This window comes from Pan paniscus, chromosome Y (assembly GCF_029289425.2).
Source record: "Pan paniscus chromosome Y, NHGRI_mPanPan1-v2.0_pri, whole genome shotgun sequence".
Taxonomy (NCBI): Eukaryota; Metazoa; Chordata; class Mammalia; order Primates; family Hominidae; genus Pan; species Pan paniscus.
The window spans coordinates 23167531-23178850 of NC_073273.2; the positions used below are offsets into that span (position 1 = coordinate 23167531).

The 11320-nt window shown below is 47.0% G+C and overlaps 1 pseudogene; it reads left to right on the forward strand.

The window, feature by feature from the left end:
• Positions 1-617: 617 nt before the first annotated feature.
• On the forward strand, positions 618-3170 carry LOC129395754 (testis-specific Y-encoded protein 3-like; annotated as a pseudogene).
• The last annotated feature ends 8150 nt before the right edge of the window (positions 3171-11320 follow it).

Consider the following 11320-nt stretch of genomic DNA (forward strand, 5'->3'; position numbering starts at 1 on the left):
GTTGAAATTAAGGATTTTAAATAAAACATTAAAAACAAATTATATTGACTGCTTTCAGCTTTGGATGAAATCATACTTGTGTATTTGTAGTAATGGGAAGCATAACTTTCTCCTCACAATTAATCTTTTATAAGGCAGGCGACTTTCCTCCCACGTGCCCGCCCCGATCACTTCCCCCAGGACACCCCTGCCGCCCTAGCCCCAGGAACCAGAGAGTTTTCTCTGGATCTGCAGTATTACTTCCGTACCATCTACCTGGCCTGCCTAACGAAGAGAGACGTTTCCTGTGTTCGTGACACATAGAGATGTTCATGGCTTGCCACCCTGAGGATGTCAGGGCACAGGGCTGCCATGCCCACAATTCCAAAGGCCACGCAGCCCGCGTGTGCCTGGATGCCTAGCTACCCGGCACAAGCTCCAAGGGCTTCTCGGAGGAGGCTTGGGCAGGGAAGGCGGGGGGTGGGGGGCTGGAGATGCAGGCCCGCCAGTGGCTGTGCCGCCCAGGGAGACGCCCACCGCCCTCCCATTGATTGGCCACGACGGGAGGAAGTCGGCCTGGGTGCGGCCCCTCGGCCCTTCGCGCGCAGTCCCTTAGGGGGCGCCTGGAAGCCCGGCGCATGCGCCCTGAGGGCTCGCTGAGCTACCGGGTGCCATAGAGGCTGCGGCAGGGTTCCTGTGGCGTGGGTCGGGCAGCACAGGCCTTGGTGCGTGCGAGTGCCGAGGAGGGCACCGCCTTCAGGATGGAGGCTGTACAGGAGGGGGCGGCCGGGGTGGAGAGTGAGCAGGCGGCTTTGGGGGAGGAGGCGGTGCTGCCGTTGGATGACATAATGGCGGAGGTGGAGGTGGTGGCGGAGGAGGAGGGCCTCGTGGAGCGGCAGGAGGAGGCCCAGCGGGCACAGCCTGGCCCTGGGCCCATGACCCCAGAGTCTGCACTGGAGGAGCTGCTGGCCGTTCAGGTGGAGCTGGAGCCGGTTAATGCCCAAGCCAGGAAGGCCTTTTCTCGGCAGCGGGAAAAGATGGAGCGGAGGCGCAAGCCCCACCTAGACCGCAGAGGCGCCGTCATCCAGAGCGTCCCTGGCTTCTGGGCCAATGTTGTATCCTTCTCAGTGTTTCTTCGGCCTTTCTAGTGGAGAGGTGCTCTCGGGGAAGTGTAAGTGACCGATGGGCAGCTCGGCGTCGATGTGACTCTTTGGGGAACAAAGGGGAGTTGCCACGGACAAATGTGGCTGCGGAAAGCCACAGCAGGCGTGGGTACTATTGTCCTGCAAGCGGCAGAGAAACCCTTGGTGATGCCGAGCAGCAGACGTTTGGGGCATCTTTTTGAAGAGCAGAAGCGAGTTCAGACCAGAAGAGGTTTTTCGGTGAAGCAAGCTATTTTTAAGGGAGTGTGATTGCTGCCCCTCGCTAGTCCGATCTGGGACTGGGCGTCTTCGGCTCTAAGCAGATTCTGCCACTCCTCAGACACCAGCAAGTCTCTGCAAATCGCGCCTCCCCATGTCAGTGCAGTCAGCCTCAGAATCATACACCCTCTGTGAACACAGGAGGCCTTAGTTTACGGGGAGGGGGAGGTGAAAGGAGATCATACATGGAAGCAGATCTGAGAAATCCCCTACCCCAGCCTCTGGGTGCTCTTAGGCCTTCTTCCCTGTTGCTCGTCGCTTTCCCTTCCATCGTGTATAAAGTCTCTTTGACCTAAATCAGATTGCAAACCACCCCCAGATGTCAGCCCTGATCACTGACGAAGATGAAGACATGCTGAGCTACATGGTCAGCCTGGAGGTGAGGCCAGGAAGACTGAGGCGAGAGGGTTTAGCGGGGGAGGGTAAGGGAAATAATTCATTCCTGTAAGCAAGAGTGAGCACCTCACCCGAAAACGTATTTAAGCTTTCTCCACCTTGTCCTGACAGGTGGAAGAAGAGAAGCATCCTGTTCATCTCTGCAAGATCATGTTGTTCTTTCGGAGTAACCCCTACTTCCAGAATGAAGTGATTACCAAGGAATATCTGGTGAACATCACAGGTGACAGGTGGCTCCCAGGATGGGTAGTGGAAGGAAGATGGCGGGTGGATCATTGCCGACGTGATCCAGCCCCCTTCCCACAAAAACTCCTGTCTCTGTAGAATACAGGGCTTCTCGTTCCACTCCAATTGAGTGGTATCCGTATTATGAAGTGGAGGCCTATCGCCGCAGACACCACAGCAGCAGCCTTAACTTCTTCAACTGGTTCTCTGACCACAACTTCGCAGGATCTAACAAGATTGCTGAGGTGAGTCCTCACTGGGAAACATGAGAAATGACCCCGTGTGTTCCCAGCTGCTTGGGTCACCTTTCTGAGCCCTGATGAGGCCTTTCCCGATTGAGTCCCCTGACAGATCCTATGTAAGGACCTGTGGCGCAATCCCCTGCAATACTACAAGAGGATGAAGCCACCTGAAGAGGGAACAGAGACGTCAGGTGAGCCGTTAGTTGGGACTGGAGCTGTTTGATGCCTAGTATAAGGGGGTTGATGCACCTGCCTATTCAGGGAGCCTGGGTGCTCATTTCAGAAATGTAGAAATTGAGGCTCCTTTGGTACATGTAGAAATTCCTTGAGAGGAAGACAGAGAGTGACAGAATCCAGGACGTTCATGGCATTGGGCTGAAAAGGCACATTAGAGACTTCACGCAAAGCAGGTGATAGCTGTGGAGTCTTAAGCCCAGTGAAGAATCGTCCATTTCCAGAATCAATGAGGAGTAAAGCTGAAAATCATTCAGTTCAGTCTGTGGCACTTGATTCCATGGCTGTGAACCCCTCCGGCAGTCATCCTACCAACCCCATAAGATTGGGCTCCCTGAATGTGCGTCCTGATCATCCTTGCCCCAAACCACAAAGGACTGTTTAGATTGATGGATTTCCTTAAGCTGTTGCCCCATCAGACTTCTGTGTGCTTTTAGGGTACAGTGCATCTTGTTAGCTGACTCCCCTCACAGACAATACTGGGAATGGGGCAGGGATTGCGCAGAACAGTTTGTAACACGTGGTAGGAGGAAGTTTAAGGGATCACAAATGGGGAAGGGATATCCTTTTCTCAGCGGGCCCCACAATTGAAACATTTCCAAGTATGGCTCAGAGAAAATGCGTTTTAACGTGAGTTTGTGTTTCTCTAGGGGACTCCCAGTTGTTGAGTTGAATATGATGGAGCATCAGATTTTACCTAATACAGCAGAACTCCTAAAAAGTTACAACAGTATGCAGGACGGCAGTACTCAGCATGGTCTTATGCACAGGAACTAAAGGAAAAAGAGATCGAGTCACCAGAAATCAGGAAGAGGGGGTAAATTTGGATTGTATGGAATGAAAAATAAACATTCTCAAGGATGTGTGACTCTGTGTCTGTGTGTGTGTGTGAGTGTGTCTTTGTGTTTGTGTGTGTGTGTATGTTTATCCACTTTATTCGGGTGTGCTAATGAATTGATCCATCCACGTGCTTTATTCTCTTCATGGAAATTACCAGTCTGCGTTGGAGCTGGGCCTCTAAAGTTGTAGAGTGAATGGGTGTGGGATGTGTTGGGATTCTTCCTACAGGACAGAGTGGGGGAGGTAAAAGCAAAAGACAGCTTAGTTGGAGGCTGACTTCATCCTATGGAAGCAGAGATAGTTCAAGGAATGGGGTTACTGGGTTTCCAGGTCCCAGTTTGCTGGGACCTCCAAAATCCTTCATTTTGAGTATCATCATACACAATAGATAAGCACAGGATGATGGAAATCTTAAAGTTGGCTTTCGTGTTGAATCCACATGTTCTTTTAAAGGTGAATGCATAATCCTTTTCTGGGACAATCAGCCTCTCAGGACTTCTGAAACATCAACGTGAGAAGAAATGGGCATGTAAGGTGTATGGAGGGACTGTGGGAAAGGTGACAGAGGCATGTGGGAAGGCATTCAGGATACACTTTTGGCATAGATGACTACGGGAAAAGACAAACTTACAGAAGTGAGGGGAAAGGGCGTGGATTAGTGGAATGTAAGATTGTTGGAGAATCCATCCAGGGACTCTCTTGTCACTTGATGACCCTGGATATGGACACTCTTGTGGATGTTTACATCTTTAGTTGGGTTAAGCTTTTCTCCAAGATTCTATGTTAGGTGAGGAGCCCATAACGTATGTAGCTAACAACACTACGATTGCATTTTGTGCTCTTGCAAAGTCTAGTGAGTCTCTATATTCTCCCTCGTGATTGGCACTGCAGATTGTTTCTGGAGCCCAGGGCCCTTTAATTTTCTGTGGCCTCTTCAGCATACTTTGCCTAAGGTTTAGAATGTAAAGCGAATATAGTTGTAGAGTATGTGTTGCAAGCCTCACACAGGAGGACAAAACATACAGCTTTCATTCGCGAGTGTGAGGCTGCTTCCCAGGAACACCTGTGTCTATGCACAAGACAAGGGGTTGCCTCTGTCAAGGATGGGGCAGGAGGATTTCAGTGTCGGAGGCAGAACTTTCTTTCCTGTTCCCAGATGAAAGAGTTCCAACATGAGCATCCATGTTGACCACACGCTAATAGAGTGCTAACATTCCTGTCCCGTATAGACTCTGGTCAGCACAGCTTCTGTGAGAAGAGCTATGTTGTTTCAGGGAAGAGGGTTTGACAGTCAAAGTTCCTGAATCTGTTGTGGGGCCTTCAGTATGCTTTCTACCCCTTCTGCTCGGTATCAAAGCAGTTGAGCTTTGAAAATCTATCGCCCGGTTTTGTCCCTGCTCCTATGCAGACAGCTGAAGCTGTGGAGCGGGAGTCTTGTCCTCCCTGACTACCGTCCCCCTGACCCACAAACACAGGAGAAACACGTTTTCTAAGCAAATTATTCTGAAAACAGTCGGAACTCTTTGGCCCCCTCAAGCTGCCCTCTATCCTACTGTGTGCATGTCAAAGACACTGTGGTCCAGTACGGTATCCGTATAGTGGCAATGGGGCAACAGATTGGTGTGTGCACTCTGCGCAACTCAGATTAGGAAACGTCTGGGGACTTGCCTATAACGAGGTCGTCTTAAAATGCGTTTCCCCAAATTTAATGCATAGGAAAATGTTGAGGAAAGGGTCTTGCAATGATTTTTCTAGGAGGTAAATAGATAAGAAAATGACCGTAAATGGATGCCAGGACTAGTTTTGGAGCTAGCCTGTTTTAAAGTGGTGGTAGGGGAGGAGCTTTTTCCAAGGCAGGCAGCAAACCAGGAACTGTCTACAATGGATGGGCATGCCATGGGTTGGTGGCTCAGCCATATTGCCACCCCACCGAGTGAATGCAGCAGACTGGGCTTCTTCCTTGAATCCTACGTGCAATTCAGTCTAGTGATTTCACATGAGATCCCTTCTTCTGGTATTATCACAGATCGTGCTGAATTATAAAGGCTGTGTAACACTTCTTCCACTGAATATCCGTGCACGTGGGCCACAGATGCTAAGGGCACTGACAAATTTGCATTGTGCCTCAGTAACTCGGAAGCACATCTGTGATTTGTACCGACAGGGACTTGGTGTCTTTTCATGTTTAAACTACCACGTGTGTGTTTGTGGTTGTGTATGTTTATTTCTCTGTGCGAGTTTGTATATTTTCTCTGACTCCACCTAGGTCTCCGTGGTTCCGATATTTTTCCACACTCCCTGCGGCAATTTGCACATGCCTATCTCTACAACCATTGTAGACTTTGTATCTGTGTCTTTGAACATCTATCAGTCTCTCTCCCTTCCTTTTTTCCTTTCCTTCCTCTACACCCCTCCTTTCATCCTTCCCTTACTTCCCCAACACACGCTCTCCATCTGTATCGTCTGTCTTTCTATTCTCTATCTGGGTTTACTTTCTAATTCTGAATTCAAGGGCATTGAATTGAAAAGAAGCACTCTTTGTACTTTTATGTCTTTTAACTCATTTGGGGAATTTGGCGTGTTATTATTTACAGTGTTCTCTCTGCCCTTTCTCATTGTTCTCCCCAGCTGGGGCTGTTATTATGTGAAAGCTGGTTTCCTTCATCAGATCGCATAGGCTCTGATGATGTTTCGTTTATTTTGATTCTCCTCACACTACATAGTTTTAATTTACCTAATGTGACTGTTTTTTGTTTGTTTTCCGAGAATGGGTCTTACTCTGTCTTCTAGGTTGGACAGCAGCCCCACGATCTCAGCCCACTGCAGCCCAGGCACCACACACCCATGTGATCCTCTCAACTCAGACTCTCACACACCTGGCAGTACAGATGCATGCCACCCCTCCAAGCTATGTATCAATTAACTAAATACTTACTTTTTGAATGTGGGTCCATGTTGCCCCAGGCTCATCTGGAACTCCTGAGTGCAGGCAATCCTCCCACCTCAGCTTACCAAAGTGCTGGGATGACAGGTGTAACCCATGGACCTGCCATGGCTTTGTGTTTTTTACTTTTTTCTTCCTCCTCCTCACGTCTTGTTTTGAAACATGCACTGAAGGTTTCAATTCATGGACTATAGTCTCTGTGCCTGGAATTTCTATCTTTCAACTCATCATCAGCATTCATAGGGATTTTCATATATATATACACATATATAAAAATACATATATACGCACATATATACGTATATACATGTATATACGTATATATGCACATTTATATACGTATATACATGTATATATTATATATATACATGTACACAAATGTATTTATTTCTCAAGTTACCAAAAGGCTTGCATTCTTTCCTGTGTCATGAAAAAGACTTTGCTAGAAAAGAAAAGCACTGCTTTATAATACAATATTTTATTTGCATTTATTTTGTTAAGGCATTTTAAAAATTGTAGGTTTAATTAAAAAATGTCATATGAAATGATACATATTTACCACTTAAGGCGTGATGTTCAACAGGTCATATACATTCTGCATTGGATACATCCAGCCAATCAACATATGTGTGTCCTCACATAGTTGTCATTTTTGTGGTGAACAAACATGGCATGCACTGTATTCAAATATTTTTAGAGAAAGAATATGTTACCACTAGTTATAGTGAGCATGCTGAAGAAAATATTTTTAACCTATTCCTCCTTTATAACTAGAAGTATGAGTTCTTCATCCAGCATCTCGTCAGTGCACCCTCTTCACCGCAGTCTTTGGAGTCTTACTTCTCTGAAGTCCGCTTTTTTGATTTCATATAAGAATGAGATCACGTGCTATTTTCCTTTCTGATACCTGGCTTATGTCACTTAACAGAATGGCATGCACACATTCAACAGATTCCCATATTCAACATATTTCCATTGCGCATACGTGTTTTTGCTGCATTTTTTAATCCATTTATCAATGGAGGGACACTCAGATTGCTTCCGTATTTTGGCTACAGCAAAAACGTAATGAGTGCAGCAATAATTGCATGGGTGCACGCACCACTTCAACATACTGATCTGTGTACTAGTGGGCGTGCCCGGGTATTCTGATTTGCTGGATCATATAGTGGGTGGTTCTACTTGTAGATTTCTGAAGACTGTTTATACTTAAATAAGAGCCATAAAGCTTCTTTAATGCCAGCACTAATTTACATTCTCCCCAAAAGTGAGCAGGGAATTCGTTTTCTCTGCATCCTCACCAGAGATTAGGGTTTTCTTTTCTTTCTTTTTTGTTTGACTTTCGGATAATATGCATTCTGACTGAAGTGAGAAGAAATCTCATTGTGTTTTTGATTTGCATTTTCGTGATGGATTGGGGATACTGAGGACCTTTTAGTGTGTCTTCTGGGCAACTGTATGTCTCAGTTTCACAAATGAGTCTTCGCAGCCTTCGCCCATTTGTTTTCATGCTATTGAGTTGTTGGGAGTTCCTTCTGTACTGTGACTATTCAATCATTGCTCCCATCCTGTAGGATGTCCCTTCTGTATGTTGAGTTTTCTATGGTGTGGTGAAGCACTTTAGTTTGCTATGATTCCATTCTCTGTTTTTGATGGTGTTTACTGTGTTCTGGCAGTCACTTTGAGACCATCATTGCACACACGGACGCCATGGAGCTTCTTCCTTGTGATCTCTTCTGCTATTTTTATCGTTTCAGATCTGACACTGGAGTTTGGTGATAAATAATCCACTTGTAAAATCCTTTGTGTGGCTATTCACATTTCCCCAACCTAGTTTATAGAAGATACTTGATTTTGCATTGGGCGTTCTTGCTTCTTTGGGTAAAGGCGGTGAGATGCAAATGCAGTGACTTAGTTCTGGGCTCCTGTTGTTTTTCCTGAGCTCTAGTCTCTGCTTTTCTGCCAGTGCTATTGTATTTTGGTACAAAAAGTTTTGTAGTAGTATATCATGAAGTTAGGTAGTGTGGTGGCTCCAGCTTTGTGCTTTTTACTGGATTGCTCTGGGTTTTCAGGATCTTCTGCCATTTCATAGCAAATTTGGGATTCCCAGATTGTTTTTCTAAGAAGATTGTGTCATTGATATTTTTACAGGGGTTGTATAGAATCTGAGGATGCCTCAGGTAGTAGTGATGTCAATGCCGTTTAGACAATGTGCGTGTTTGTGTGCACATGCTCAGGGCCAAGAGACACTGGGTGTCCTCACCAATACTGAGGTGGGCCTTAATATCCAGGCAGATTGCCTTCTGGAAACACACAGAATGTCCTGTTCTGTTTTGCCGTCTCTTCACATTTCCTCCCCTGTGAGCCCTGTGTGGTCCTCCAGATTCCCTGTGCGGTGGCCTGCCTTTTTTGGGGTGGGGAGTTGGTGGGTGAATGAGGATGGCGGAGGGAAGCAAGCATGTCAGTGGAGCGTGGTGTCATCCAAACGGTACTTAGCAGGCCTGGGAGAGTCATTCTGGGAGGATGCAGACCTAGACAGGCCTCAGGTGGGCATCTGTGTGGAGGGTGAGAGATCCCTGGTTGAGCCCAAACTGAACCCCAGGTAGAAGCAAGCCTCAGGACAGGGAAGTAGCTAGCAAGGGATGATGAGGCAGCTATCCCTTGATCCTGGCTTCCCACCCATTGACCTTAGCTGCTTATGCCTATTAAGCAGATTACGGTTCCCCCATCGTGAAATGTGGGTACCACAGTTCCCTGATGGGCATTTCTCCACCAGCCCATGATGGCCTGAGTTTCCTTACTGCAGTCTCCTCCCTGAGCCTTGGCTTCTCTATGTGTGTCCTACCTCCAGGACCCACAGGCCTCTCAACCCCCAGCCCTGGGCTGCTTCCCTAGCCTCTTCTCTGTTCCCTCTCTGAGGGCCTAACTCCCTTGGGTAGTGCTGCAGAATATAGAGCCACAGGCCCTGGCTGATGATCTGGTGGACTGGGCAAATTGGCCGTGACAGGTCAGGTTCTGGTTCAAAGCCAATTCCTCCGATGCCAAGGAATGTCGAAGAAGGTCCTTTGCGATGATGCCCCATAGCTGCCCCACCTCAGCAATCGTGCCATAACCTGGGCCGTCACAGTCAGACAACCAGCTGAAGAAGCTCAGGCAGTGACCTGCGGGAAACTCGGGCTTTCACTTGCATGACCCTGGAACCACTGGACTGCAGTGGAGCCAGTCGCCCTGTATCCTGGAGGGAGACGAGTCAGGAAGGCTCACGCCAGGCCCAGCTTCCGAGGTACTACCCCCTCTACTCCTCATGGAGGATGCCAATGCAATACTCCTTAGTCATCACTTTGTTTCCGAAGTAAATGTTGTGATGAAAGGCAAACTTCTTCCTACCACTTGTATTCAGGGTGGCCGAGTTCCTCCACCTGCCTGTCCAAGAAGGAGAAACAGGGCTGTGACGGGGCAATTTCATCTAGGTGGGCTGAGGTGGCATTCTAGCCGGGGTGAAGCATGCGTTTCCCCTTCCCAGCTTTCCCGCTGAGACACACCTGAGCCCCAGAAGGACCTCAACCAGACCAGGACCGTAGCACCCTCCCCCAGACCCAGGCTTTCCATCCTGACCTGCAAATCCAACATGCAGCTTTGAAGGACTTTCTCATGGTTTCTGAGCTCCTTGCTCTCACCAGAAAGAATCAGAACTTTTAAAGTGTTCTTTACGCCAACTTACATTTTTCATTTGGACTACCTCATGTTTTGGATGAGGCATGTATTTTTACATTTATTTTCACCCTTATTGTACCTCTATGATAAACTGCTTGCTTACATTCATACCATAATTATGTCTCAGGTTACTTGTCTGTTCCTAAAGATTCACTGAAACAAAGAATTGTATATATGCTTGTATCTTTCAGCAGCCGTATGTCAGATAGCACTGCACATTACTGCAGACATCGCATATACAGGTCCAAAGGTAGATGAAGAAGAAGAAAGCAAGCTTGAAACTCTATACATTCCTAAAAGCATATCAGAAACTCACAAATAACAGTGAAATCAAAGAATGATCCCAGCCAATTCCATTACATACCTAGACTGAAATATGAAACTTCAAAGAAAAGACAGATTAGAACTTTGGGTTTGTAAAAATTTTCCTAAATAGATATAAGTATTGGTAACTTTGTCTCACTAGAAAACGTAAACAAAAATCCATGTTTTTCATGTTTGTAAATATACATAGTTTTATATCCATCAGTTATGACATGCAAGAAGTAATAAAGTGAAAGTACAATAAAATGATATATGGAACTTCCTCAGTCTTAAAATATTCCATGGAGACTGTCAATTTTATGAAAACTATAAAGAATGCTTCATGAAACTACATTGTACAGTGCCATTTACTATTTTACGTACATTTGAAATAATCAACAATTAAAGGGAATACATCAACATTATTTAATACGAATAACGTTATTTTTCTTGAGTAATCCTGTTGAAATTAAGGATTTTAAATAAAACATTAAAAACAAATTATATTGACTGCTTTCAGCTTTGGATGAAATCATACTTGTGTATTTGTAGTAATGGGAAGCATAACTTTCTCCTCACAATTAATCTTTTATAAGGCAGGCGACTTTCCTCCCACGTGCCCGCCCCGATCACTTCCCCCAGGACACCCCTGCCGCCCTAGCCCCAGGAACCAGAGTTTTCTCTGGATCTGCAGTATTACTTCCGTACCATCTACCTGGCCTGCCTAACGAAGAGAGACGTTTCCTGTGTTCGTGACACATAGAGATGTTCATGGCTTGCCACCCTGAGGATGTCAGGGCACAGGGCTGCCATGCCCACAATTCCAAAGGCCACGCAGCCCGCGTGTGCCTGGATGCCTAGCTACCCGGCACAAGCTCCAAGGGCTTCTCGGAGGAGGCTTGGGCAGGGAAGGCGGGGGGTGGGGGGCTGGAGATGCAGGCCCGCCAGTGGCTGTGCCGCCCAGGGAGACGCCCACCGCCCTCCCATTGATTGGCCACGACGGGAGGAAGTCGGCCTGGGTG